The 22,693-nt window shown below is 43.7% G+C and overlaps 4 long non-coding RNA genes across 8 annotated transcripts; all 4 read right to left on the bottom strand.

Moving 5' to 3' along the window:
• Window positions 1-557: 557 nt before the first annotated feature.
• Window positions 558-4,649, bottom strand: LOC131998446 (uncharacterized). 2 transcript variants are annotated; one of them, XR_009398706.1, is made up of 4 exons: window positions 4,295-4,649; window positions 3,966-4,197; window positions 3,790-3,912; window positions 558-3,717 (listed from the first exon to the last, which is right to left on the bottom strand). It is a non-coding gene; the product is annotated as an uncharacterized LOC131998446 (long non-coding RNA). The 2 variants fall into 2 exon arrangements; XR_009398705.1 differs by having other exon boundaries at window positions 3,966-4,649.
• A 1,287-nt stretch (window positions 4,650-5,936) lies between these two features.
• On the bottom strand, window positions 5,937-10,028 carry LOC131998445 (uncharacterized). Of its 2 annotated transcripts, XR_009398704.1 has the most exons (4): window positions 9,674-10,028; window positions 9,345-9,576; window positions 9,169-9,291; window positions 5,937-9,096 (listed from the first exon to the last, which is right to left on the bottom strand). It is a non-coding gene; the product is annotated as an uncharacterized LOC131998445 (long non-coding RNA). The 2 variants fall into 2 exon arrangements; XR_009398703.1 differs by having other exon boundaries at window positions 9,345-10,028.
• Window positions 10,029-11,315: 1,287 nt separating this feature from the next.
• LOC131998444 (uncharacterized) lies at window positions 11,316-15,407 on the bottom strand. 2 transcript variants are annotated; one of them, XR_009398702.1, is made up of 4 exons: window positions 15,053-15,407; window positions 14,724-14,955; window positions 14,548-14,670; window positions 11,316-14,475 (listed from the first exon to the last, which is right to left on the bottom strand). It is a non-coding gene; the product is annotated as an uncharacterized LOC131998444 (long non-coding RNA). The 2 variants fall into 2 exon arrangements; XR_009398701.1 differs by having other exon boundaries at window positions 14,724-15,407.
• A 1,287-nt stretch (window positions 15,408-16,694) lies between these two features.
• LOC106089714 (uncharacterized) lies at window positions 16,695-20,786 on the bottom strand. 2 transcript variants are annotated; one of them, XR_001221674.2, is made up of 4 exons: window positions 20,432-20,786; window positions 20,103-20,334; window positions 19,927-20,049; window positions 16,695-19,854 (listed from the first exon to the last, which is right to left on the bottom strand). It is a non-coding gene; the product is annotated as an uncharacterized LOC106089714 (long non-coding RNA). The 2 variants fall into 2 exon arrangements; XR_009398709.1 differs by having other exon boundaries at window positions 20,103-20,786.
• Between the last annotated feature and the right edge of the window lie 1,907 nt (window positions 20,787-22,693).

Consider the following 22,693-nt stretch of genomic DNA (forward strand, 5'->3'; position numbering starts at 1 on the left):
ATTTATCTACCCTTTGGATAGACCAGCTGGTCATATAAGGACAGGCCAACCGGCAACACAACGGGCAGGAGTTTCTTTTATAAATAATTTCCTGCAAATTTCACACACTTTGCAGGAAGGGTATCCGTCCCGGGCTGTGAAAGCCTTAATACTGTTTTCCAACCTTTGTGTTTTTCCCGGTGGATAGGAGAATTGCTGCGACTGTGAATTTCAGCTTTCTGGTGTGGCTGGATATTGGCGGTCGGCTGTCTGTGTGGCAGTGTGTTGTGACAAGGTGCTGGAATGTTGGAGAGGGTCGAGGACGGGATGATATGGCCACCCTACACTCGAAGGACTACCTGTGTAGGGGATATACTGGCATTAGAGGAGGGCTGGCAGTGTGACTAATGGCCTTTTTGATGCAACTAATATTTTGGCGTTCAAGCAGGGCAGTTTTGAGACACACTCGCGTTTCTGTGATGCATTGACTGAGGCGGCCGATGGCGCCGATTACTATTGGAGTGTTATTTCGCCGAATGGACGTTTCTTGGGCGTTAATTGATAAATACAGAGGAGAATGAAGAGAGATTTTGCTGCTGTCGTTTTTTGTTTCGCCAAATGGGCTTTATTTAATACCTACAGAGGAAAATAAAGGAGAAATTTTTAGCTGCCGTCGAAGTTTATGGAAATTGTTTTACTATATGGCGGATGCGGTCACTATATGTGTGTTATTGGTTAGGAAGATAACTACCGCTGTGCGTTGCGCAGGCTTGCTCGACGACTAATTTGGAAGATTTGGACATAGGTCCCTGGGAAATTGGTGATATTTCGATTTTTTGTTGTCCAAGCTGTTATGGCTGTATGCTGCGCACAGAGACAATTGGTACTTGACATGACAACTGGCACATGTGTGCTGAGCACGGGGGCGAATGGCCGTTGCCATGGCAGCTGTTATGTATGTGTCGCTGTTTTGTTATAACCGCGCTGTGGACCAGCAACTTCAATCTTCAGAATGTTGCGGCAATTTCGATTGCCTTTATGATTCACTGCAACTATTGTTGTTGCAATTTTTAAACAGGGGTCCTGTGACATTGTATATGTCCAGTTTTTCTTGTTGTAATTGTTGTTATCGCCGTTTTTTGTTGCTGTTTTCATAAGAAAGAAGACTGCAATTATTGTTATGAATTTAGTTATTGCATTCTCCCTGAGTTTTTTTCAGATTTTTGTCGCAATTTTGAAAAGAAGTTTTTGTGTTACTGTTGCGATTTTGACCATTGTAGATGTCCAGTTTTTCATGCTGTAATTGTTGTTATGGCCGCCTTTTGTTGCTGTTTCTCATGGGAAAGAACGCTGCAACTATTGCTATAAATTTAGTTGTTGCATATTCCCAAGATCTTTTTTCAGATTGTTGTCGCAATTTGAAAATAAGTTTCTTGTGTTGTTGTCGAAATTTGGCCATTACAACATCAGGCATTTTGCAGTCATCGTTGTGACGTCTCGATGGCTGAGACCGGTGAGGTTGCAGTTTTGACTACTGCAGCCGATTGATCTTTTGGTATAGCTGTGAGTTGCGGCTATCGATGGTGCAGTCCTTTATAGACTTTGCAGCACTTGTTGATGCAGATCTGTCACTCTTAAGGAGATTACTACTGCTGGCTGTTATTGCCACAATTACTGGCCGAAAGTGTTAATTATACTTCTGATGGGAGCGGCCGTTAAGGATAATTTTAATTTTCCTTGCTGTCATTACTATTATGACCAGGTTATACACATAAATGGGAAGCTAACAACTTGGGCTGTCGACCTTGATGCCACTGCTGATGGAGCAGTCGTTTTTTTCAGACAGAATCTCTCAGATTGTTGTCGCGATTTTGGGGGTAGGTTCTGTTGGGTTTCATTGCTCTGACATTTCGATGGCTGAGACTGTTGGTGTTACAGTTTTGGTTGCTGCAGTTTATTAGTCCTCAGACGGAGCTACGTTTTTGCAGCTATCGATGGTGCAGTCTTTTGTGGGCCCAGCAGTACTTGATGATGCAATTTTCGGCCTGAGGGATTTTCGCCTGTAGAAATGTTGCTGTTTTTATGGAAAGGAATGCTGCGATTATTTGTGGCAGTTCTAGTTGTTTGCAATTATTCCCTGAGTCTTTCAGATTGCTGTCGCGGTTTGCGGGGGTAAGATTTTCGTTTAGGTTTCATTGCTGTGACATTCCGATAGCCGAGACCATTGGTGTTGCAGTTTTGGCTGCTGCAGTTGATCGTTCTTCGGTTAGAGCTGCGACTTGCAGCTATCGATGGTGCAGTCTTTTGTGGGTCTTGTAGTGCCTGATGATACAATTTTCGGTCTGAGCGATCTTCGCCTGTAGAATAGTCATTTTTAATAAGGTTACTGCTGCTGGTTGTTATTGCCACAATTGATGCAATATATACCGCTGTTATATTGCAATTTTCCTATTTGCGAGAAGTTTGTTGATACTAACACTTTTGTTTCCGTTGCAGAAATTGTTGCTGTCGAATGTTGCTGTTACTATTGCGGGACTGGCGCTATGGCAGAGAGGCCGATGTACTGTTGAAATTACGGCCATTATGACAAGAACTCTCAGGACTTTTGCTTGTCGTTCGGAGAATATTTCGAGGTGATTTTCGCCTGGTAGTTGGGACCTTGACTATTGCAATACGTTGACCCTGGAGACGGGCACATTTGCACTTGTGACCTTCTGCGTACTCCTTTTGACCTTCTACTTACCCTCCTTGACCTCATACTTACCCGGACTGGCCTTTTCCGGTTCCTTTAAAGTTACTGCTTTAATTTTCAACCCCCTTTTATCTTCGAGATTGGAAATTTTCCAGTCTGACGTGACATAGGGCTTGCCTACTAGTTATGAGATGGGAATTACTTTAGAGGAAGACAGGTGAGGGGTAGGTTTTAGGGAATCTGGGAGAATTGATTAATGAATTTGGGAGATCTGGAATGATTTATGACGGTCAGAGGATAGGACTGAGAATCGCCACGCGGCCCTTATGGCTAACTGGGGATAGATGTTGTGATGATGACGACAGGATAGGCGGGGGAAACCGTGGATAGGGGGGCTCCAGTTACCTACCATAGGGTTGCCGGATCCGCGGGCATTGACAACCCAAAGAACTGGGGATAGTCCTTTGCAGATTGACAATAGGATAGGCGGGGGAAACCGTGGAAAGGGAGGTTCCAGTTTCCTGCTATAAGGTTGCTAGATCCTCTGGCCTTGACTACATAAGAACAATATGAAGGGATGGGTAGGAGGAGGAAATGAATAGGACGAAAGGAATTGGAGAAGTAATGACCTCACATGTGTGAGGCACAATTAATAACGTGGTGGCGTTAGTCTGAAACGAAGAGAAGAATTATGACGTATATATGAGGGCGTACGAGGTGTATAGCCGGGACGACACCACTGATAATTTATATTTTGACGACGATAGGTAATACTGGTGGGCAAACCCCGGGAATAGGTGACACTATAAGGCAGCCAGTTGTGACGATGATATTAAGAGACGGGCTGCCAGGAATCCCAGTTACACCAGAGGTCCTCATCGCTGTGCATATTCGGTTGCGGTTGCTGGAGGACAGGCGGAGCCTCTCTTGCGGTTACGAGTGTGGAAATGGTAGACACTGAATCGGGGAAGTCATTTTCAGTTACGGACGTAGAGATGGTGGACTCTGAGTCGGAAAAGTCACTTGCATGTAGACTAATCGATGGACTAAGGAAAGAAGTGAGGGAGATAAGTTGAGATTCCTGACTTAGAAAAATGGGCTGACTATCACTGTCATACCTGGGTGTTGGAAAGGGAACACATAGACTAGTGGACGGAGTAACCGTACGAGATCCAAACTTTTTTGTCAGATTGCTCACAGATACATCCGAAGCGGGTGTGTCCGACCGGACATTTGGACTACTGGAGGTCGGAAATAAGACACAGACGGAAAACTATTGTAACACATGACTTACCTAGGACCATTATTGGACCCTTTTCCATTACGGACCGCACGGGTTCTCGCTTCGCCTTCTTTTCCGGCGCCGCATTCGGTTTCTTCATTATCGATTTCTAGTTTTATTTTTTTGACAGGTGATGCAGATAGTGACAGGTGATGCAGTAGCACCCCTGACAGACAGAATAAATTCACGAAAGGCTTCACGGGTGGTGGGAAACACCTGTTGAGACAGGACTATGCCGGACATACTGCGGATGGAGGTAAGAGAGAACAGAGACACTTATGAGGTGGTCATAGACAGGACACAGTGATTCCTTTGATGCAAGGAATAACGCTCTGACACACCTGTCTTTCGCAATGAACACAATAGATCTTTTAGATCTGATTTTCGAACACGACTGGTTTGCACTAATCACACGGATAATTAATTTTCACACACACACAGGTTAAGGGTCTATACGCCCTTGTGCAGTTTACTTGAATGACTGGCTCCGACACACGGAACTCAGACACGATCTGACGGGCTTTTTTCATAAACCCTCACGCTTGTATGTATGGGCAATTTACGATAGTCTTTATGAATATTGACTAGAATAATACGTGATGAGGAATTCAGGAGGTACAGGACCAGAGTTTGAATTCCCTTACAGGTTTTATGTATTTTCTCTCTGAATGTTAGACGCCGACTGACTTTTTCTTCATGTATTTCGGTTTAATTCAAATTTCGATTATCGAATTCCGATTGAAGTGCAACAACGGCAAAGGAGCCGGCCATCGACCAAGGTAGTTAAGTACAGGATGAAAATGTCTAAGGTTTGTGGACGAGAAATCCAGAGGAGGCCTTCCCGCCGAAAAAGGAAAGTCATCGATAATTCATTAGTCGGGGCATCGGCAGTCATTGTCCAGGGTGATTGGACATGGGATGAGGAAAAAAGGGACCTTCACACGAGATCGAAGGGAGAATATTTTCTTCTCTTTTATTTTTCTGTTATACAAAACGATTTCCTGCCAACTAATGACGACTTCCAACAGGGAATTTCTGTGCGTAACAGATTCTGCATTTAGGAAGGAATACTGATTTCTATTGATCCTGATAGTTCATCGGTTTTGCACATAGGTAGCTTCCGCTGGGGCTCCCCGAAGAACGATTTTTCGCGCCAATCTTCTAGTATATGACGCCACTGCTCTCTCCACTTTCTTATTTCAGATTGTTCTTATTTTATTATAATTTTATTGATTTTTACTATTATAATCCTATATATGATTTTTCCTGAGAGGAGATCTGCAATTGATAGTACGACTTCGACGACTTTCCCTTAATGGACTTATAGTTTTTTGATAACCCTGTTTAACATACCATGAGTTTCTTCACGACTCAGAATTGTTATCGATATGCCTTATTGGAAATCGATTAATGTAAAGACAGATAGATTTATCTACCCTTTGGATAGACCAGCTGGTCATATAAGGACAGGCCAACCGGCAACACAACGGGCAGGAGTTTCTTTTATAAATAATTTCCTGCAAATTTCACACACTTTGCAGGAAGGGTATCCGTCCCGGGCTGTGAAAGCCTTAATACTGTTTTCCAACCTTTGTGTTTTTCCCGGTGGATAGGAGAATTGCTGCGACTGTGAATTTCAGCTTTCTGGTGTGGCTGGATATTGGCGGTCGGCTGTCTGTGTGGCAGTGTGTTGTGACAAGGTGCTGGAATGTTGGAGAGGGTCGAGGACGGGATGATATGGCCACCCTACACTCGAAGGACTACCTGTGTAGGGGATATACTGGCATTAGAGGAGGGCTGGCAGTGTGACTAATGGCCTTTTTGATGCAACTAATATTTTGGCGTTCAAGCAGGGCAGTTTTGAGACACACTCGCGTTTCTGTGATGCATTGACTGAGGCGGCCGATGGCGCCGATTACTATTGGAGTGTTATTTCGCCGAATGGACGTTTCTTGGGCGTTAATTGATAAATACAGAGGAGAATGAAGAGAGATTTTGCTGCTGTCGTTTTTTGTTTCGCCAAATGGGCTTTATTTAATACCTACAGAGGAAAATAAAGGAGAAATTTTTAGCTGCCGTCGAAGTTTATGGAAATTGTTTTACTATATGGCGGATGCGGTCACTATATGTGTGTTATTGGTTAGGAAGATAACTACCGCTGTGCGTTGCGCAGGCTTGCTCGACGACTAATTTGGAAGATTTGGACATAGGTCCCTGGGAAATTGGTGATATTTCGATTTTTTGTTGTCCAAGCTGTTATGGCTGTATGCTGCGCACAGAGACAATTGGTACTTGACATGACAACTGGCACATGTGTGCTGAGCACGGGGGCGAATGGCCGTTGCCATGGCAGCTGTTATGTATGTGTCGCTGTTTTGTTATAACCGCGCTGTGGACCAGCAACTTCAATCTTCAGAATGTTGCGGCAATTTCGATTGCCTTTATGATTCACTGCAACTATTGTTGTTGCAATTTTTAAACAGGGGTCCTGTGACATTGTATATGTCCAGTTTTTCTTGTTGTAATTGTTGTTATCGCCGTTTTTTGTTGCTGTTTTCATAAGAAAGAAGACTGCAATTATTGTTATGAATTTAGTTATTGCATTCTCCCTGAGTTTTTTTCAGATTTTTGTCGCAATTTTGAAAAGAAGTTTTTGTGTTACTGTTGCGATTTTGACCATTGTAGATGTCCAGTTTTTCATGCTGTAATTGTTGTTATGGCCGCCTTTTGTTGCTGTTTCTCATGGGAAAGAACGCTGCAACTATTGCTATAAATTTAGTTGTTGCATATTCCCAAGATCTTTTTTCAGATTGTTGTCGCAATTTGAAAATAAGTTTCTTGTGTTGTTGTCGAAATTTGGCCATTACAACATCAGGCATTTTGCAGTCATCGTTGTGACGTCTCGATGGCTGAGACCGGTGAGGTTGCAGTTTTGACTACTGCAGCCGATTGATCTTTTGGTATAGCTGTGAGTTGCGGCTATCGATGGTGCAGTCCTTTATAGACTTTGCAGCACTTGTTGATGCAGATCTGTCACTCTTAAGGAGATTACTACTGCTGGCTGTTATTGCCACAATTACTGGCCGAAAGTGTTAATTATACTTCTGATGGGAGCGGCCGTTAAGGATAATTTTAATTTTCCTTGCTGTCATTACTATTATGACCAGGTTATACACATAAATGGGAAGCTAACAACTTGGGCTGTCGACCTTGATGCCACTGCTGATGGAGCAGTCGTTTTTTTCAGACAGAATCTCTCAGATTGTTGTCGCGATTTTGGGGGTAGGTTCTGTTGGGTTTCATTGCTCTGACATTTCGATGGCTGAGACTGTTGGTGTTACAGTTTTGGTTGCTGCAGTTTATTAGTCCTCAGACGGAGCTACGTTTTTGCAGCTATCGATGGTGCAGTCTTTTGTGGGCCCAGCAGTACTTGATGATGCAATTTTCGGCCTGAGGGATTTTCGCCTGTAGAAATGTTGCTGTTTTTATGGAAAGGAATGCTGCGATTATTTGTGGCAGTTCTAGTTGTTTGCAATTATTCCCTGAGTCTTTCAGATTGCTGTCGCGGTTTGCGGGGGTAAGATTTTCGTTTAGGTTTCATTGCTGTGACATTCCGATAGCCGAGACCATTGGTGTTGCAGTTTTGGCTGCTGCAGTTGATCGTTCTTCGGTTAGAGCTGCGACTTGCAGCTATCGATGGTGCAGTCTTTTGTGGGTCTTGTAGTGCCTGATGATACAATTTTCGGTCTGAGCGATCTTCGCCTGTAGAATAGTCATTTTTAATAAGGTTACTGCTGCTGGTTGTTATTGCCACAATTGATGCAATATATACCGCTGTTATATTGCAATTTTCCTATTTGCGAGAAGTTTGTTGATACTAACACTTTTGTTTCCGTTGCAGAAATTGTTGCTGTCGAATGTTGCTGTTACTATTGCGGGACTGGCGCTATGGCAGAGAGGCCGATGTACTGTTGAAATTACGGCCATTATGACAAGAACTCTCAGGACTTTTGCTTGTCGTTCGGAGAATATTTCGAGGTGATTTTCGCCTGGTAGTTGGGACCTTGACTATTGCAATACGTTGACCCTGGAGACGGGCACATTTGCACTTGTGACCTTCTGCGTACTCCTTTTGACCTTCTACTTACCCTCCTTGACCTCATACTTACCCGGACTGGCCTTTTCCGGTTCCTTTAAAGTTACTGCTTTAATTTTCAACCCCCTTTTATCTTCGAGATTGGAAATTTTCCAGTCTGACGTGACATAGGGCTTGCCTACTAGTTATGAGATGGGAATTACTTTAGAGGAAGACAGGTGAGGGGTAGGTTTTAGGGAATCTGGGAGAATTGATTAATGAATTTGGGAGATCTGGAATGATTTATGACGGTCAGAGGATAGGACTGAGAATCGCCACGCGGCCCTTATGGCTAACTGGGGATAGATGTTGTGATGATGACGACAGGATAGGCGGGGGAAACCGTGGATAGGGGGGCTCCAGTTACCTACCATAGGGTTGCCGGATCCGCGGGCATTGACAACCCAAAGAACTGGGGATAGTCCTTTGCAGATTGACAATAGGATAGGCGGGGGAAACCGTGGAAAGGGAGGTTCCAGTTTCCTGCTATAAGGTTGCTAGATCCTCTGGCCTTGACTACATAAGAACAATATGAAGGGATGGGTAGGAGGAGGAAATGAATAGGACGAAAGGAATTGGAGAAGTAATGACCTCACATGTGTGAGGCACAATTAATAACGTGGTGGCGTTAGTCTGAAACGAAGAGAAGAATTATGACGTATATATGAGGGCGTACGAGGTGTATAGCCGGGACGACACCACTGATAATTTATATTTTGACGACGATAGGTAATACTGGTGGGCAAACCCCGGGAATAGGTGACACTATAAGGCAGCCAGTTGTGACGATGATATTAAGAGACGGGCTGCCAGGAATCCCAGTTACACCAGAGGTCCTCATCGCTGTGCATATTCGGTTGCGGTTGCTGGAGGACAGGCGGAGCCTCTCTTGCGGTTACGAGTGTGGAAATGGTAGACACTGAATCGGGGAAGTCATTTTCAGTTACGGACGTAGAGATGGTGGACTCTGAGTCGGAAAAGTCACTTGCATGTAGACTAATCGATGGACTAAGGAAAGAAGTGAGGGAGATAAGTTGAGATTCCTGACTTAGAAAAATGGGCTGACTATCACTGTCATACCTGGGTGTTGGAAAGGGAACACATAGACTAGTGGACGGAGTAACCGTACGAGATCCAAACTTTTTTGTCAGATTGCTCACAGATACATCCGAAGCGGGTGTGTCCGACCGGACATTTGGACTACTGGAGGTCGGAAATAAGACACAGACGGAAAACTATTGTAACACATGACTTACCTAGGACCATTATTGGACCCTTTTCCATTACGGACCGCACGGGTTCTCGCTTCGCCTTCTTTTCCGGCGCCGCATTCGGTTTCTTCATTATCGATTTCTAGTTTTATTTTTTTGACAGGTGATGCAGATAGTGACAGGTGATGCAGTAGCACCCCTGACAGACAGAATAAATTCACGAAAGGCTTCACGGGTGGTGGGAAACACCTGTTGAGACAGGACTATGCCGGACATACTGCGGATGGAGGTAAGAGAGAACAGAGACACTTATGAGGTGGTCATAGACAGGACACAGTGATTCCTTTGATGCAAGGAATAACGCTCTGACACACCTGTCTTTCGCAATGAACACAATAGATCTTTTAGATCTGATTTTCGAACACGACTGGTTTGCACTAATCACACGGATAATTAATTTTCACACACACACAGGTTAAGGGTCTATACGCCCTTGTGCAGTTTACTTGAATGACTGGCTCCGACACACGGAACTCAGACACGATCTGACGGGCTTTTTTCATAAACCCTCACGCTTGTATGTATGGGCAATTTACGATAGTCTTTATGAATATTGACTAGAATAATACGTGATGAGGAATTCAGGAGGTACAGGACCAGAGTTTGAATTCCCTTACAGGTTTTATGTATTTTCTCTCTGAATGTTAGACGCCGACTGACTTTTTCTTCATGTATTTCGGTTTAATTCAAATTTCGATTATCGAATTCCGATTGAAGTGCAACAACGGCAAAGGAGCCGGCCATCGACCAAGGTAGTTAAGTACAGGATGAAAATGTCTAAGGTTTGTGGACGAGAAATCCAGAGGAGGCCTTCCCGCCGAAAAAGGAAAGTCATCGATAATTCATTAGTCGGGGCATCGGCAGTCATTGTCCAGGGTGATTGGACATGGGATGAGGAAAAAAGGGACCTTCACACGAGATCGAAGGGAGAATATTTTCTTCTCTTTTATTTTTCTGTTATACAAAACGATTTCCTGCCAACTAATGACGACTTCCAACAGGGAATTTCTGTGCGTAACAGATTCTGCATTTAGGAAGGAATACTGATTTCTATTGATCCTGATAGTTCATCGGTTTTGCACATAGGTAGCTTCCGCTGGGGCTCCCCGAAGAACGATTTTTCGCGCCAATCTTCTAGTATATGACGCCACTGCTCTCTCCACTTTCTTATTTCAGATTGTTCTTATTTTATTATAATTTTATTGATTTTTACTATTATAATCCTATATATGATTTTTCCTGAGAGGAGATCTGCAATTGATAGTACGACTTCGACGACTTTCCCTTAATGGACTTATAGTTTTTTGATAACCCTGTTTAACATACCATGAGTTTCTTCACGACTCAGAATTGTTATCGATATGCCTTATTGGAAATCGATTAATGTAAAGACAGATAGATTTATCTACCCTTTGGATAGACCAGCTGGTCATATAAGGACAGGCCAACCGGCAACACAACGGGCAGGAGTTTCTTTTATAAATAATTTCCTGCAAATTTCACACACTTTGCAGGAAGGGTATCCGTCCCGGGCTGTGAAAGCCTTAATACTGTTTTCCAACCTTTGTGTTTTTCCCGGTGGATAGGAGAATTGCTGCGACTGTGAATTTCAGCTTTCTGGTGTGGCTGGATATTGGCGGTCGGCTGTCTGTGTGGCAGTGTGTTGTGACAAGGTGCTGGAATGTTGGAGAGGGTCGAGGACGGGATGATATGGCCACCCTACACTCGAAGGACTACCTGTGTAGGGGATATACTGGCATTAGAGGAGGGCTGGCAGTGTGACTAATGGCCTTTTTGATGCAACTAATATTTTGGCGTTCAAGCAGGGCAGTTTTGAGACACACTCGCGTTTCTGTGATGCATTGACTGAGGCGGCCGATGGCGCCGATTACTATTGGAGTGTTATTTCGCCGAATGGACGTTTCTTGGGCGTTAATTGATAAATACAGAGGAGAATGAAGAGAGATTTTGCTGCTGTCGTTTTTTGTTTCGCCAAATGGGCTTTATTTAATACCTACAGAGGAAAATAAAGGAGAAATTTTTAGCTGCCGTCGAAGTTTATGGAAATTGTTTTACTATATGGCGGATGCGGTCACTATATGTGTGTTATTGGTTAGGAAGATAACTACCGCTGTGCGTTGCGCAGGCTTGCTCGACGACTAATTTGGAAGATTTGGACATAGGTCCCTGGGAAATTGGTGATATTTCGATTTTTTGTTGTCCAAGCTGTTATGGCTGTATGCTGCGCACAGAGACAATTGGTACTTGACATGACAACTGGCACATGTGTGCTGAGCACGGGGGCGAATGGCCGTTGCCATGGCAGCTGTTATGTATGTGTCGCTGTTTTGTTATAACCGCGCTGTGGACCAGCAACTTCAATCTTCAGAATGTTGCGGCAATTTCGATTGCCTTTATGATTCACTGCAACTATTGTTGTTGCAATTTTTAAACAGGGGTCCTGTGACATTGTATATGTCCAGTTTTTCTTGTTGTAATTGTTGTTATCGCCGTTTTTTGTTGCTGTTTTCATAAGAAAGAAGACTGCAATTATCGTTATGAATTTAGTTATTGCATTCTCCCTGAGTTTTTTTCAGATTTTTGTCGCAATTTTGAAAAGAAGTTTTTGCGTTACTGTTGCGATTTTGACCATTGTAGATGTCCAGTTTTTCATGCTGTAATTGTTGTTATGGCCGCCTTTTGTTGCTGTTTCTCATGGGAAAGAACGCTGCAACTATTGCTATAAATTTAGTTGTTGCATATTCCCAAGATCTTTTTTCAGATTGTTGTCGCAATTTGAAAATAAGTTTCTTGTGTTGTTGTCGAAATTTGGCCATTACAACATCAGGCATTTTGCAGTCATCGTTGTGACGTCTCGATGGCTGAGACCGGTGAGGTTGCAGTTTTGACTACTGCAGCCGATTGATCTTTTGGTATAGCTGTGAGTTGCGGCTATCGATGGTGCAGTCCTTTATAGACTTTGCAGCACTTGTTGATGCAGATCTGTCACTCTTAAGGAGATTACTACTGCTGGCTGTTATTGCCACAATTACTGGCCGAAAGTGTTAATTATACTTCTGATGGGAGCGGCCGTTAAGGATAATTTTAATTTTCCTTGCTGTCATTACTATTATGACCAGGTTATACACATAAATGGGAAGCTAACAACTTGGGCTGTCGACCTTGATGCCACTGCTGATGGAGCAGTCGTTTTTTTCAGACAGAATCTCTCAGATTGTTGTCGCGATTTTGGGGGTAGGTTCTGTTGGGTTTCATTGCTCTGACATTTCGATGGCTGAGACTGTTGGTGTTACAGTTTTGGTTGCTGCAGTTTATTAGTCCTCAGACGGAGCTACGTTTTTGCAGCTATCGATGGTGCAGTCTTTTGTGGGCCCAGCAGTACTTGATGATGCAATTTTCGGCCTGAGGGATTTTCGCCTGTAGAAATGTTGCTGTTTTTATGGAAAGGAATGCTGCGATTATTTGTGGCAGTTCTAGTTGTTTGCAATTATTCCCTGAGTCTTTCAGATTGCTGTCGCGGTTTGCGGGGGTAAGATTTTCGTTTAGGTTTCATTGCTGTGACATTCCGATAGCCGAGACCATTGGTGTTGCAGTTTTGGCTGCTGCAGTTGATCGTTCTTCGGTTAGAGCTGCGACTTGCAACTATCGATGGTGCAGTCTTTTGTGGGTCTTGTAGTGCCTGATGATACAATTTTCGGTCTGAGCGATCTTCGCCTGTAGAATAGTCATTTTTAATAAGGTTACTGCTGCTGGTTGTTATTGCCACAATTGATGCAATATATACCGCTGTTATATTGCAATTTTCCTATTTGCGAGAAGTTTGTTGATACTAACACTTTTGTTTCCGTTGCAGAAATTGTTGCTGTCGAATGTTGCTGTTACTATTGCGGGACTGGCGCTATGGCAGAGAGGCCGATGTACTGTTGAAATTACGGCCATTATGACAAGAACTCTCAGGACTTTTGCTTGTCGTTCGGAGAATATTTCGAGGTGATTTTCGCCTGGTAGTTGGGACCTTGACTATTGCAATACGTTGACCCTGGAGACGGGCACATTTGCACTTGTGACCTTCTGCGTACTCCTTTTGACCTTCTACTTACCCTCCTTGACCTCATACTTACCCGGACTGGCCTTTTCCGGTTCCTTTAAAGTTACTGCTTTAATTTTCAACCCCCTTTTATCTTCGAGATTGGAAATTTTCCAGTCTGACGTGACATAGGGCTTGCCTACTAGTTATGAGATGGGAATTACTTTAGAGGAAGACAGGTGAGGGGTAGGTTTTAGGGAATCTGGGAGAATTGATTAATGAATTTGGGAGATCTGGAATGATTTATGACGGTCAGAGGATAGGACTGAGAATCGCCACGCGGCCCTTATGGCTAACTGGGGATAGATGTTGTGATGATGACGACAGGATAGGCGGGGGAAACCGTGGATAGGGGGGCTCCAGTTACCTACCATAGGGTTGCCGGATCCGCGGGCATTGACAACCCAAAGAACTGGGGATAGTCCTTTGCAGATTGACAATAGGATAGGCGGGGGAAACCGTGGAAAGGGAGGTTCCAGTTTCCTGCTATAAGGTTGCTAGATCCTCTGGCCTTGACTACATAAGAACAATATGAAGGGATGGGTAGGAGGAGGAAATGAATAGGACGAAAGGAATTGGAGAAGTAATGACCTCACATGTGTGAGGCACAATTAATAACGTGGTGGCGTTAGTCTGAAACGAAGAGAAGAATTATGACGTATATATGAGGGCGTACGAGGTGTATAGCCGGGACGACACCACTGATAATTTATATTTTGACGACGATAGGTAATACTGGTGGGCAAACCCCGGGAATAGGTGACACTATAAGGCAGCCAGTTGTGACGATGATATTAAGAGACGGGCTGCCAGGAATCCCAGTTACACCAGAGGTCCTCATCGCTGTGCATATTCGGTTGCGGTTGCTGGAGGACAGGCGGAGCCTCTCTTGCGGTTACGAGTGTGGAAATGGTAGACACTGAATCGGGGAAGTCATTTTCAGTTACGGACGTAGAGATGGTGGACTCTGAGTCGGAAAAGTCACTTGCATGTAGACTAATCGATGGACTAAGGAAAGAAGTGAGGGAGATAAGTTGAGATTCCTGACTTAGAAAAATGGGCTGACTATCACTGTCATACCTGGGTGTTGGAAAGGGAACACATAGACTAGTGGACGGAGTAACCGTACGAGATCCAAACTTTTTTGTCAGATTGCTCACAGATACATCCGAAGCGGGTGTGTCCGACCGGACATTTGGACTACTGGAGGTCGGAAATAAGACACAGACGGAAAACTATTGTAACACATGACTTACCTAGGACCATTATTGGACCCTTTTCCATTACGGACCGCACGGGTTCTCGCTTCGCCTTCTTTTCCGGCGCCGCATTCGGTTTCTTCATTATCGATTTCTAGTTTTATTTTTTTGACAGGTGATGCAGATAGTGACAGGTGATGCAGTAGCACCCCTGACAGACAGAATAAATTCACGAAAGGCTTCACGGGTGGTGGGAAACACCTGTTGAGACAGGACTATGCCGGACATACTGCGGATGGAGGTAAGAGAGAACAGAGACACTTATGAGGTGGTCATAGACAGGACACAGTGATTCCTTTGATGCAAGGAATAACGCTCTGACACACCTGTCTTTCGCAATGAACACAATAGATCTTTTAGATCTGATTTTCGAACACGACTGGTTTGCACTAATCACACGGATAATTAATTTTCACACACACACAGGTTAAGGGTCTATACGCCCTTGTGCAGTTTACTTGAATGACTGGCTCCGACACACGGAACTCAGACACGATCTGACGGGCTTTTTTCATAAACCCTCACGCTTGTATGTATGGGCAATTTACGATAGTCTTTATGAATATTGACTAGAATAATACGTGATGAGGAATTCAGGAGGTACAGGACCAGAGTTTGAATTCCCTTACAGGTTTTATGTATTTTCTCTCTGAATGTTAGACGCCGACTGACTTTTTCTTCATGTATTTCGGTTTAATTCAAATTTCGATTATCGAATTCCGATTGAAGTGCAACAACGGCAAAGGAGCCGGCCATCGACCAAGGTAGTTAAGTACAGGATGAAAATGTCTAAGGTTTGTGGACGAGAAATCCAGAGGAGGCCTTCCCGCCGAAAAAGGAAAGTCATCGATAATTCATTAGTCGGGGCATCGGCAGTCATTGTCCAGGGTGATTGGACATGGGATGAGGAAAAAAGGGACCTTCACACGAGATCGAAGGGAGAATATTTTCTTCTCTTTTATTTTTCTGTTATACAAAACGATTTCCTGCCAACTAATGACGACTTCCAACAGGGAATTTCTGTGCGTAACAGATTCTGCATTTAGGAAGGAATACTGATTTCTATTGATCCTGATAGTTCATCGGTTTTGCACATAGGTAGCTTCCGCTGGGGCTCCCCGAAGAACGATTTTTCGCGCCAATCTTCTAGTATATGACGCCACTGCTCTCTCCACTTTCTTATTTCAGATTGTTCTTATTTTATTATAATTTTATTGATTTTTACTATTATAATCCTATATATGATTTTTCCTGAGAGGAGATCTGCAATTGATAGTACGACTTCGACGACTTTCCCTTAATGGACTTATAGTTTTTTGATAACCCTGTTTAACATACCATGAGTTTCTTCACGACTCAGAATTGTTATCGATATGCCTTATTGGAAATCGATTAATGTAAAGACAGATAGATTTATCTACCCTTTGGATAGACCAGCTGGTCATATAAGGACAGGCCAACCGGCAACACAACGGGCAGGAGTTTCTTTTATAAATAATTTCCTGCAAATTTCACACACTTTGCAGGAAGGGTATCCGTCCCGGGCTGTGAAAGCCTTAATACTGTTTTCCAACCTTTGTGTTTTTCCCGGTGGATAGGAGAATTGCTGCGACTGTGAATTTCAGCTTTCTGGTGTGGCTGGATATTGGCGGTCGGCTGTCTGTGTGGCAGTGTGTTGTGACAAGGTGCTGGAATGTTGGAGAGGGTCGAGGACGGGATGATATGGCCACCCTACACTCGAAGGACTACCTGTGTAGGGGATATACTGGCATTAGAGGAGGGCTGGCAGTGTGACTAATGGCCTTTTTGATGCAACTAATATTTTGGCGTTCAAGCAGGGCAGTTTTGAGACACACTCGCGTTTCTGTGATGCATTGACTGAGGCGGCCGATGGCGCCGATTACTATTGGAGTGTTATTTCGCCGAATGGACGTTTCTTGGGCGTTAATTGATAAATACAGAGGAGAATGAAGAGAGATTTTGCTGCTGTCGTTTTTTGTTTCGCCAAATGGGCTTTATTTAATACCTACAGAGGAAAATAAAGGAGAAATTTTTAGCTGCCGTCGAAGTTTATGGAAATTGTTTTACTATATGGCGGATGCGGTCACTATATGTGTGTTATTGGTTAGGAAGATAACTACCGCTGTGCGTTGCGCAGGCTTGCTCGACGACTAATTTGGAAGATTTGGACATAGGTCCCTGGGAAATTGGTGATATTTCGATTTTTTGTTGTCCAAGCTGTTATGGCTGTATGCTGCGCACAGAGACAATTGGTACTTGACATGACAACTGGCACATGTGTGCTGAGCACGGGGGCGAATGGCCGTTGCCATGGCAGCTGTTATGTATGTGTCGCTGTTTTGTTATAACCGCGCTGTGGACCAGCAACTTCAATCTTCAGAATGTTGCGGCAATTTCGATTGCCTTTATGATTCACTGCAACTATTGTTGTTGCAATTTTTAAACAGGGGTCCTGTGACATTGTATATGTCCAGTTTTTCTTGTTGTAATTGTTGTTATCGCCGTTTTTTGTTGCTGTTTTCATAAGAAAGAAGACTGCAATTATCGTTATGAATTTAGTTATTGCATTCTCCCTGAGTTTTTTTCAGATTTTTGTCGCAATTTTGAAAAGAAGTTTTTGCGTTACTGTTGCGATTTTGACCATTGTAGATGTCCAGTTTTTCATGCTGTAATTGTTGTTATGGCCGCCTTTTGTTGCTGTTTCTCATGGGAAAGAACGCTGCAACTATTGCTATAAATTTAGTTGTTGCATATTCCCAAGATCTTTTTTCAGATTGTTGTCGCAATTTGAAAATAAGTTTCTTGTGTTGTTGTCGAAATTTGGCCATTACAACATCAGGCATTTTGCAGTCATCGTTGTGACGTCTCGATGGCTGAGACCGGTGAGGTTGCAGTTTTGACTACTGCAGCCGATTGATCTTTTGGTATAGCTGTGAGTTGCGGCTATCGATGGTGCAGTCCTTTATAGACTTTGCAGCACTTGTTGATGCAGATCTGTCACTCTTAAGGAGATTACTACTGCTGGCTGTTATTGCCACAATTACTGGCCGAAAGTGTTAATTATACTTCTGATGGGAGCGGCCGTTAAGGATAATTTTAATTTTCCTTGCTGTCATTACTATTATGACCAGGTTATACACATAAATGGGAAGCTAACAACTTGGGCTGTCGACCTTGATGCCACTGCTGATGGAGCAGTCGTTTTTTTCAGACAGAATCTCTCAGATTGTTGTCGCGATTTTGGGGGTAGGTTCTGTTGGGTTTCATTGCTCTGACATTTCGATGGCTGAGACTGTTGGTGTTACAGTTTTGGTTGCTGCAGTTTATTAGTCCTCAGACGGAGCTACGTTTTTGCAGCTATCGATGGTGCAGTCTTTTGTGGGCCCAGCAGTACTTGATGATGCAATTTTCGGCCTGAGGGATTTTCGCCTGTAGAAATGTTGCTGTTTTTATGGAAAGGAATGCTGCGATTATTTGTGGCAGTTCTAGTTGTTTGCAATTATTCCCTGAGTCTTTCAGATTGCTGTCGCGGTTTGCGGGGGTAAGATTTTCGTTTAGGTTTCATTGCTGTGACATTCCGATAGCCGAGACCATTGGTGTTGCAGTTTTGGCTGCTGCAGTTGATCGTTCTTCGGTTAGAGCTGCGACTTGCAACTATCGATGGTGCAGTCTTTTGTGGGTCTTGTAGTGCCTGATGATACAATTTTCGGTCTGAGCGATCTTCGCCTGTAGAATAGTCATTTTTAATAAGGTTACTGCTGCTGGTTGTTATTGCCACAATTGATGCAATATATACCGCTGTTATATTGCAATTTTCCTATTTGCGAGAAGTTTGTTGATACTAACACTTTTGTTTCCGTTGCAGAAATTGTTGCTGTCGAATGTTGCTGTTACTATTGCGGGACTGGCGCTATGGCAGAGAGGCCGATGTACTGTTGAAATTACGGCCATTATGACAAGAACTCTCAGGACTTTTGCTTGTCGTTCGGAGAATATTTCGAGGTGATTTTCGCCTGGTAGTTGGGACCTTGACTATTGCAATACGTTGACCCTGGAGACGGGCACATTTGCACTTGTGACCTTCTGCGTACTCCTTTTGACCTTCTACTTACCCTCCTTGACCTCATACTTACCCGGACTGGCCTTTTCCGGTTCCTTTAAAGTTACTGCTTTAATTTTCAACCCCCTTTTATCTTCGAGATTGGAAATTTTCCAGTCTGACGTGACATAGGGCTTGCCTACTAGTTATGAGATGGGAATTACTTTAGAGGAAGACAGGTGAGGGGTAGGTTTTAGGGAATCTGGGAGAATTGATTAATGAATTTGGGAGATCTGGAATGATTTATGACGGTCAGAGGATAGGACTGAGAATCGCCACGCGGCCCTTATGGCTAACTGGGGATAGATGTTGTGATGATGACGACAGGATAGGCGGGGGAAACCGTGGATAGGGGGGCTCCAGTTACCTACCATAGGGTTGCCGGATCCGCGGGCATTGACAACCCAAAGAACTGGGGATAGTCCTTTGCAGATTGACAATAGGATAGGCGGGGGAAACCGTGGAAAGGGAGGTTCCAGTTTCCTGCTATAAGGTTGCTAGATCCTCTGGCCTTGACTACATAAGAACAATATGAAGGGATGGGTAGGAGGAGGAAATGAATAGGACGAAAGGAATTGGAGAAGTAATGACCTCACATGTGTGAGGCACAATTAATAACGTGGTGGCGTTAGTCTGAAACGAAGAGAAGAATTATGACGTATATATGAGGGCGTACGAGGTGTATAGCCGGGACGACACCACTGATAATTTATATTTTGACGACGATAGGTAATACTGGTGGGCAAACCCCGGGAATAGGTGACACTATAAGGCAGCCAGTTGTGACGATGATATTAAGAGACGGGCTGCCAGGAATCCCAGTTACACCAGAGGTCCTCATCGCTGTGCATATTCGGTTGCGGTTGCTGGAGGACAGGCGGAGCCTCTCTTGCGGTTACGAGTGTGGAAATGGTAGACACTGAATCGGGGAAGTCATTTTCAGTTACGGACGTAGAGATGGTGGACTCTGAGTCGGAAAAGTCACTTGCATGTAGACTAATCGATGGACTAAGGAAAGAAGTGAGGGAGATAAGTTGAGATTCCTGACTTAGAAAAATGGGCTGACTATCACTGTCATACCTGGGTGTTGGAAAGGGAACACATAGACTAGTGGACGGAGTAACCGTACGAGATCCAAACTTTTTTGTCAGATTGCTCACAGATACATCCGAAGCGGGTGTGTCCGACCGGACATTTGGACTACTGGAGGTCGGAAATAAGACACAGACGGAAAACTATTGTAACACATGACTTACCTAGGACCATTATTGGACCCTTTTCCATTACGGACCGCACGGGTTCTCGCTTCGCCTTCTTTTCCGGCGCCGCATTCGGTTTCTTCATTATCGATTTCTAGTTTTATTTTTTTGACAGGTGATGCAGATAGTGACAGGTGATGCAGTAGCACCCCTGACAGACAGAATAAATTCACGAAAGGCTTCACGGGTGGTGGGAAACACCTGTTGAGACAGGACTATGCCGGACATACTGCGGATGGAGGTAAGAGAGAACAGAGACACTTATGAGGTGGTCATAGACAGGACACAGTGATTCCTTTGATGCAAGGAATAACGCTCTGACACACCTGTCTTTCGCAATGAACACAATAGATCTTTTAGATCTGATTTTCGAACACGACTGGTTTGCACTAATCACACGGATAATTAATTTTCACACACACACAGGTTAAGGGTCTATACGCCCTTGTGCAGTTTACTTGAATGACTGGCTCCGACACACGGAACTCAGACACGATCTGACGGGCTTTTTTCATAAACCCTCACGCTTGTATGTATGGGCAATTTACGATAGTCTTTATGAATATTGACTAGAATAATACGTGATGAGGAATTCAGGAGGTACAGGACCAGAGTTTGAATTCCCTTACAGGTTTTATGTATTTTCTCTCTGAATGTTAGACGCCGACTGACTTTTTCTTCATGTATTTCGGTTTAATTCAAATTTCGATTATCGAATTCCGATTGAAGTGCAACAACGGCAAAGGAGCCGGCCATCGACCAAGGTAGTTAAGTACAGGATGAAAATGTCTAAGGTTTGTGGACGAGAAATCCAGAGGAGGCCTTCCCGCCGAAAAAGGAAAGTCATCGATAATTCATTAGTCGGGGCATCGGCAGTCATTGTCCAGGGTGATTGGACATGGGATGAGGAAAAAAGGGACCTTCACACGAGATCGAAGGGAGAATATTTTCTTCTCTTTTATTTTTCTGTTATACAAAACGATTTCCTGCCAACTAATGACGACTTCCAACAGGGAATTTCTGTGCGTAACAGATTCTGCATTTAGGAAGGAATACTGATTTCTATTGATCCTGATAGTTCATCGGTTTTGCACATAGGTAGCTTCCGCTGGGGCTCCCCGAAGAACGATTTTTCGCGCCAATCTTCTAGTATATGACGCCACTGCTCTCTCCACTTTCTTATTTCAGATTGTTCTTATTTTATTATAATTTTATTGATTTTTACTATTATAATCCTATATATGATTTTTCCTGAGAGGAGATCTGCAATTGATAGTACGACTTCGACGACTTTCCCTTAATGGACTTATAGTTTTTTGATAACCCTGTTTAACATACCATGAGTTTCTTCACGACTCAGAATTGTTATCGATATGCCTTATTGGAAATCGATTAATGTCAAGACAGATAGATTTATCTACCCTTTGGATAGACCAGCTGGTCATATAAGGACAGGCCAACCGGCAACACAACGGGCAGGAGTTTCTTTTATAAATAATTTCCTGCAAATTTCACACACTTTGCAGGAAGGGTATCCGTCCCGGGCTGTGAAAGCCTTAATACTGTTTTCCAACCTTTGTGTTTTTCCCGGTGGATAGGAGAATTGCTGCGACTGTGAATTTCAGCTTTCTGGTGTGGCTGGATATTGGCGGTCGGCTGTCTGTGTGGCAGTGTGTTGTGACAAGGTGCTGGAATGTTGGAGAGGGTCGAGGACGGGATGATATGGCCACCCTACACTCGAAGGACTACCTGTGTAGGGGATATACTGGCATTAGAGGAGGGCTGGCAGTGTGACTAATGGCCTTTTTGATGCAACTAATATTTTGGCGTTCAAGCAGGGCAGTTTTGAGACACACTCGCGTTTCTGTGATGCATTGACTGAGGCGGCCGATGGCGCCGATTACTATTGGAGTGTTATTTCGCCGAATGGACGTTTCTTGGGCGTTAATTGATAAATACAGAGGAGAATGAAGAGAGATTTTGCTGCTGTCGTTTTTTGTTTCGCCAAATGGGCTTTATTTAATACCTACAGAGGAAAATAAAGGAGAAATTTTTAGCTGCCGTCGAAGTTTATGGAAATTGTTTTACTATATGGCGGATGCGGTCACTATATGTGTGTTATTGGTTAGGAAGATAACTACCGCTGTGCGTTGCGCAGGCTTGCTCGACGACTAATTTGGAAGATTTGGACATAGGTCCCTGGGAAATTGGTGATATTTCGATTTTTTGTTGTCCAAGCTGTTATGGCTGTATGCTGCGCACAGAGACAATTGGTACTTGACATGACAACTGGCACATGTGTGCTGAGCACGGGGGCGAATGGCCGTTGCCATGGCAGCTGTTATGTATGTGTCGCTGTTTTGTTATAACCGCGCTGTGGACCAGCAACTTCAATCTTCAGAATGTTGCGGCAATTTCGATTGCCTTTATGATTCACTGCAACTATTGTTGTTGCAATTTTTAAACAGGGGTCCTGTGACATTGTATATGTCCAGTTTTTCTTGTTGTAATTGTTGTTATCGCCGTTTTTTGTTGCTGTTTTCATAAGAAAGAAGACTGCAATTATTGTTATGAATTTAGTTATTGCA

The sequence above is a fragment of the Stomoxys calcitrans genome, unplaced genomic scaffold (genome assembly GCF_963082655.1).
Source record: "Stomoxys calcitrans unplaced genomic scaffold, idStoCalc2.1 SCAFFOLD_122, whole genome shotgun sequence".
Lineage (NCBI taxonomy): Eukaryota > Metazoa > Arthropoda > Insecta > Diptera > Muscidae > Stomoxys > Stomoxys calcitrans.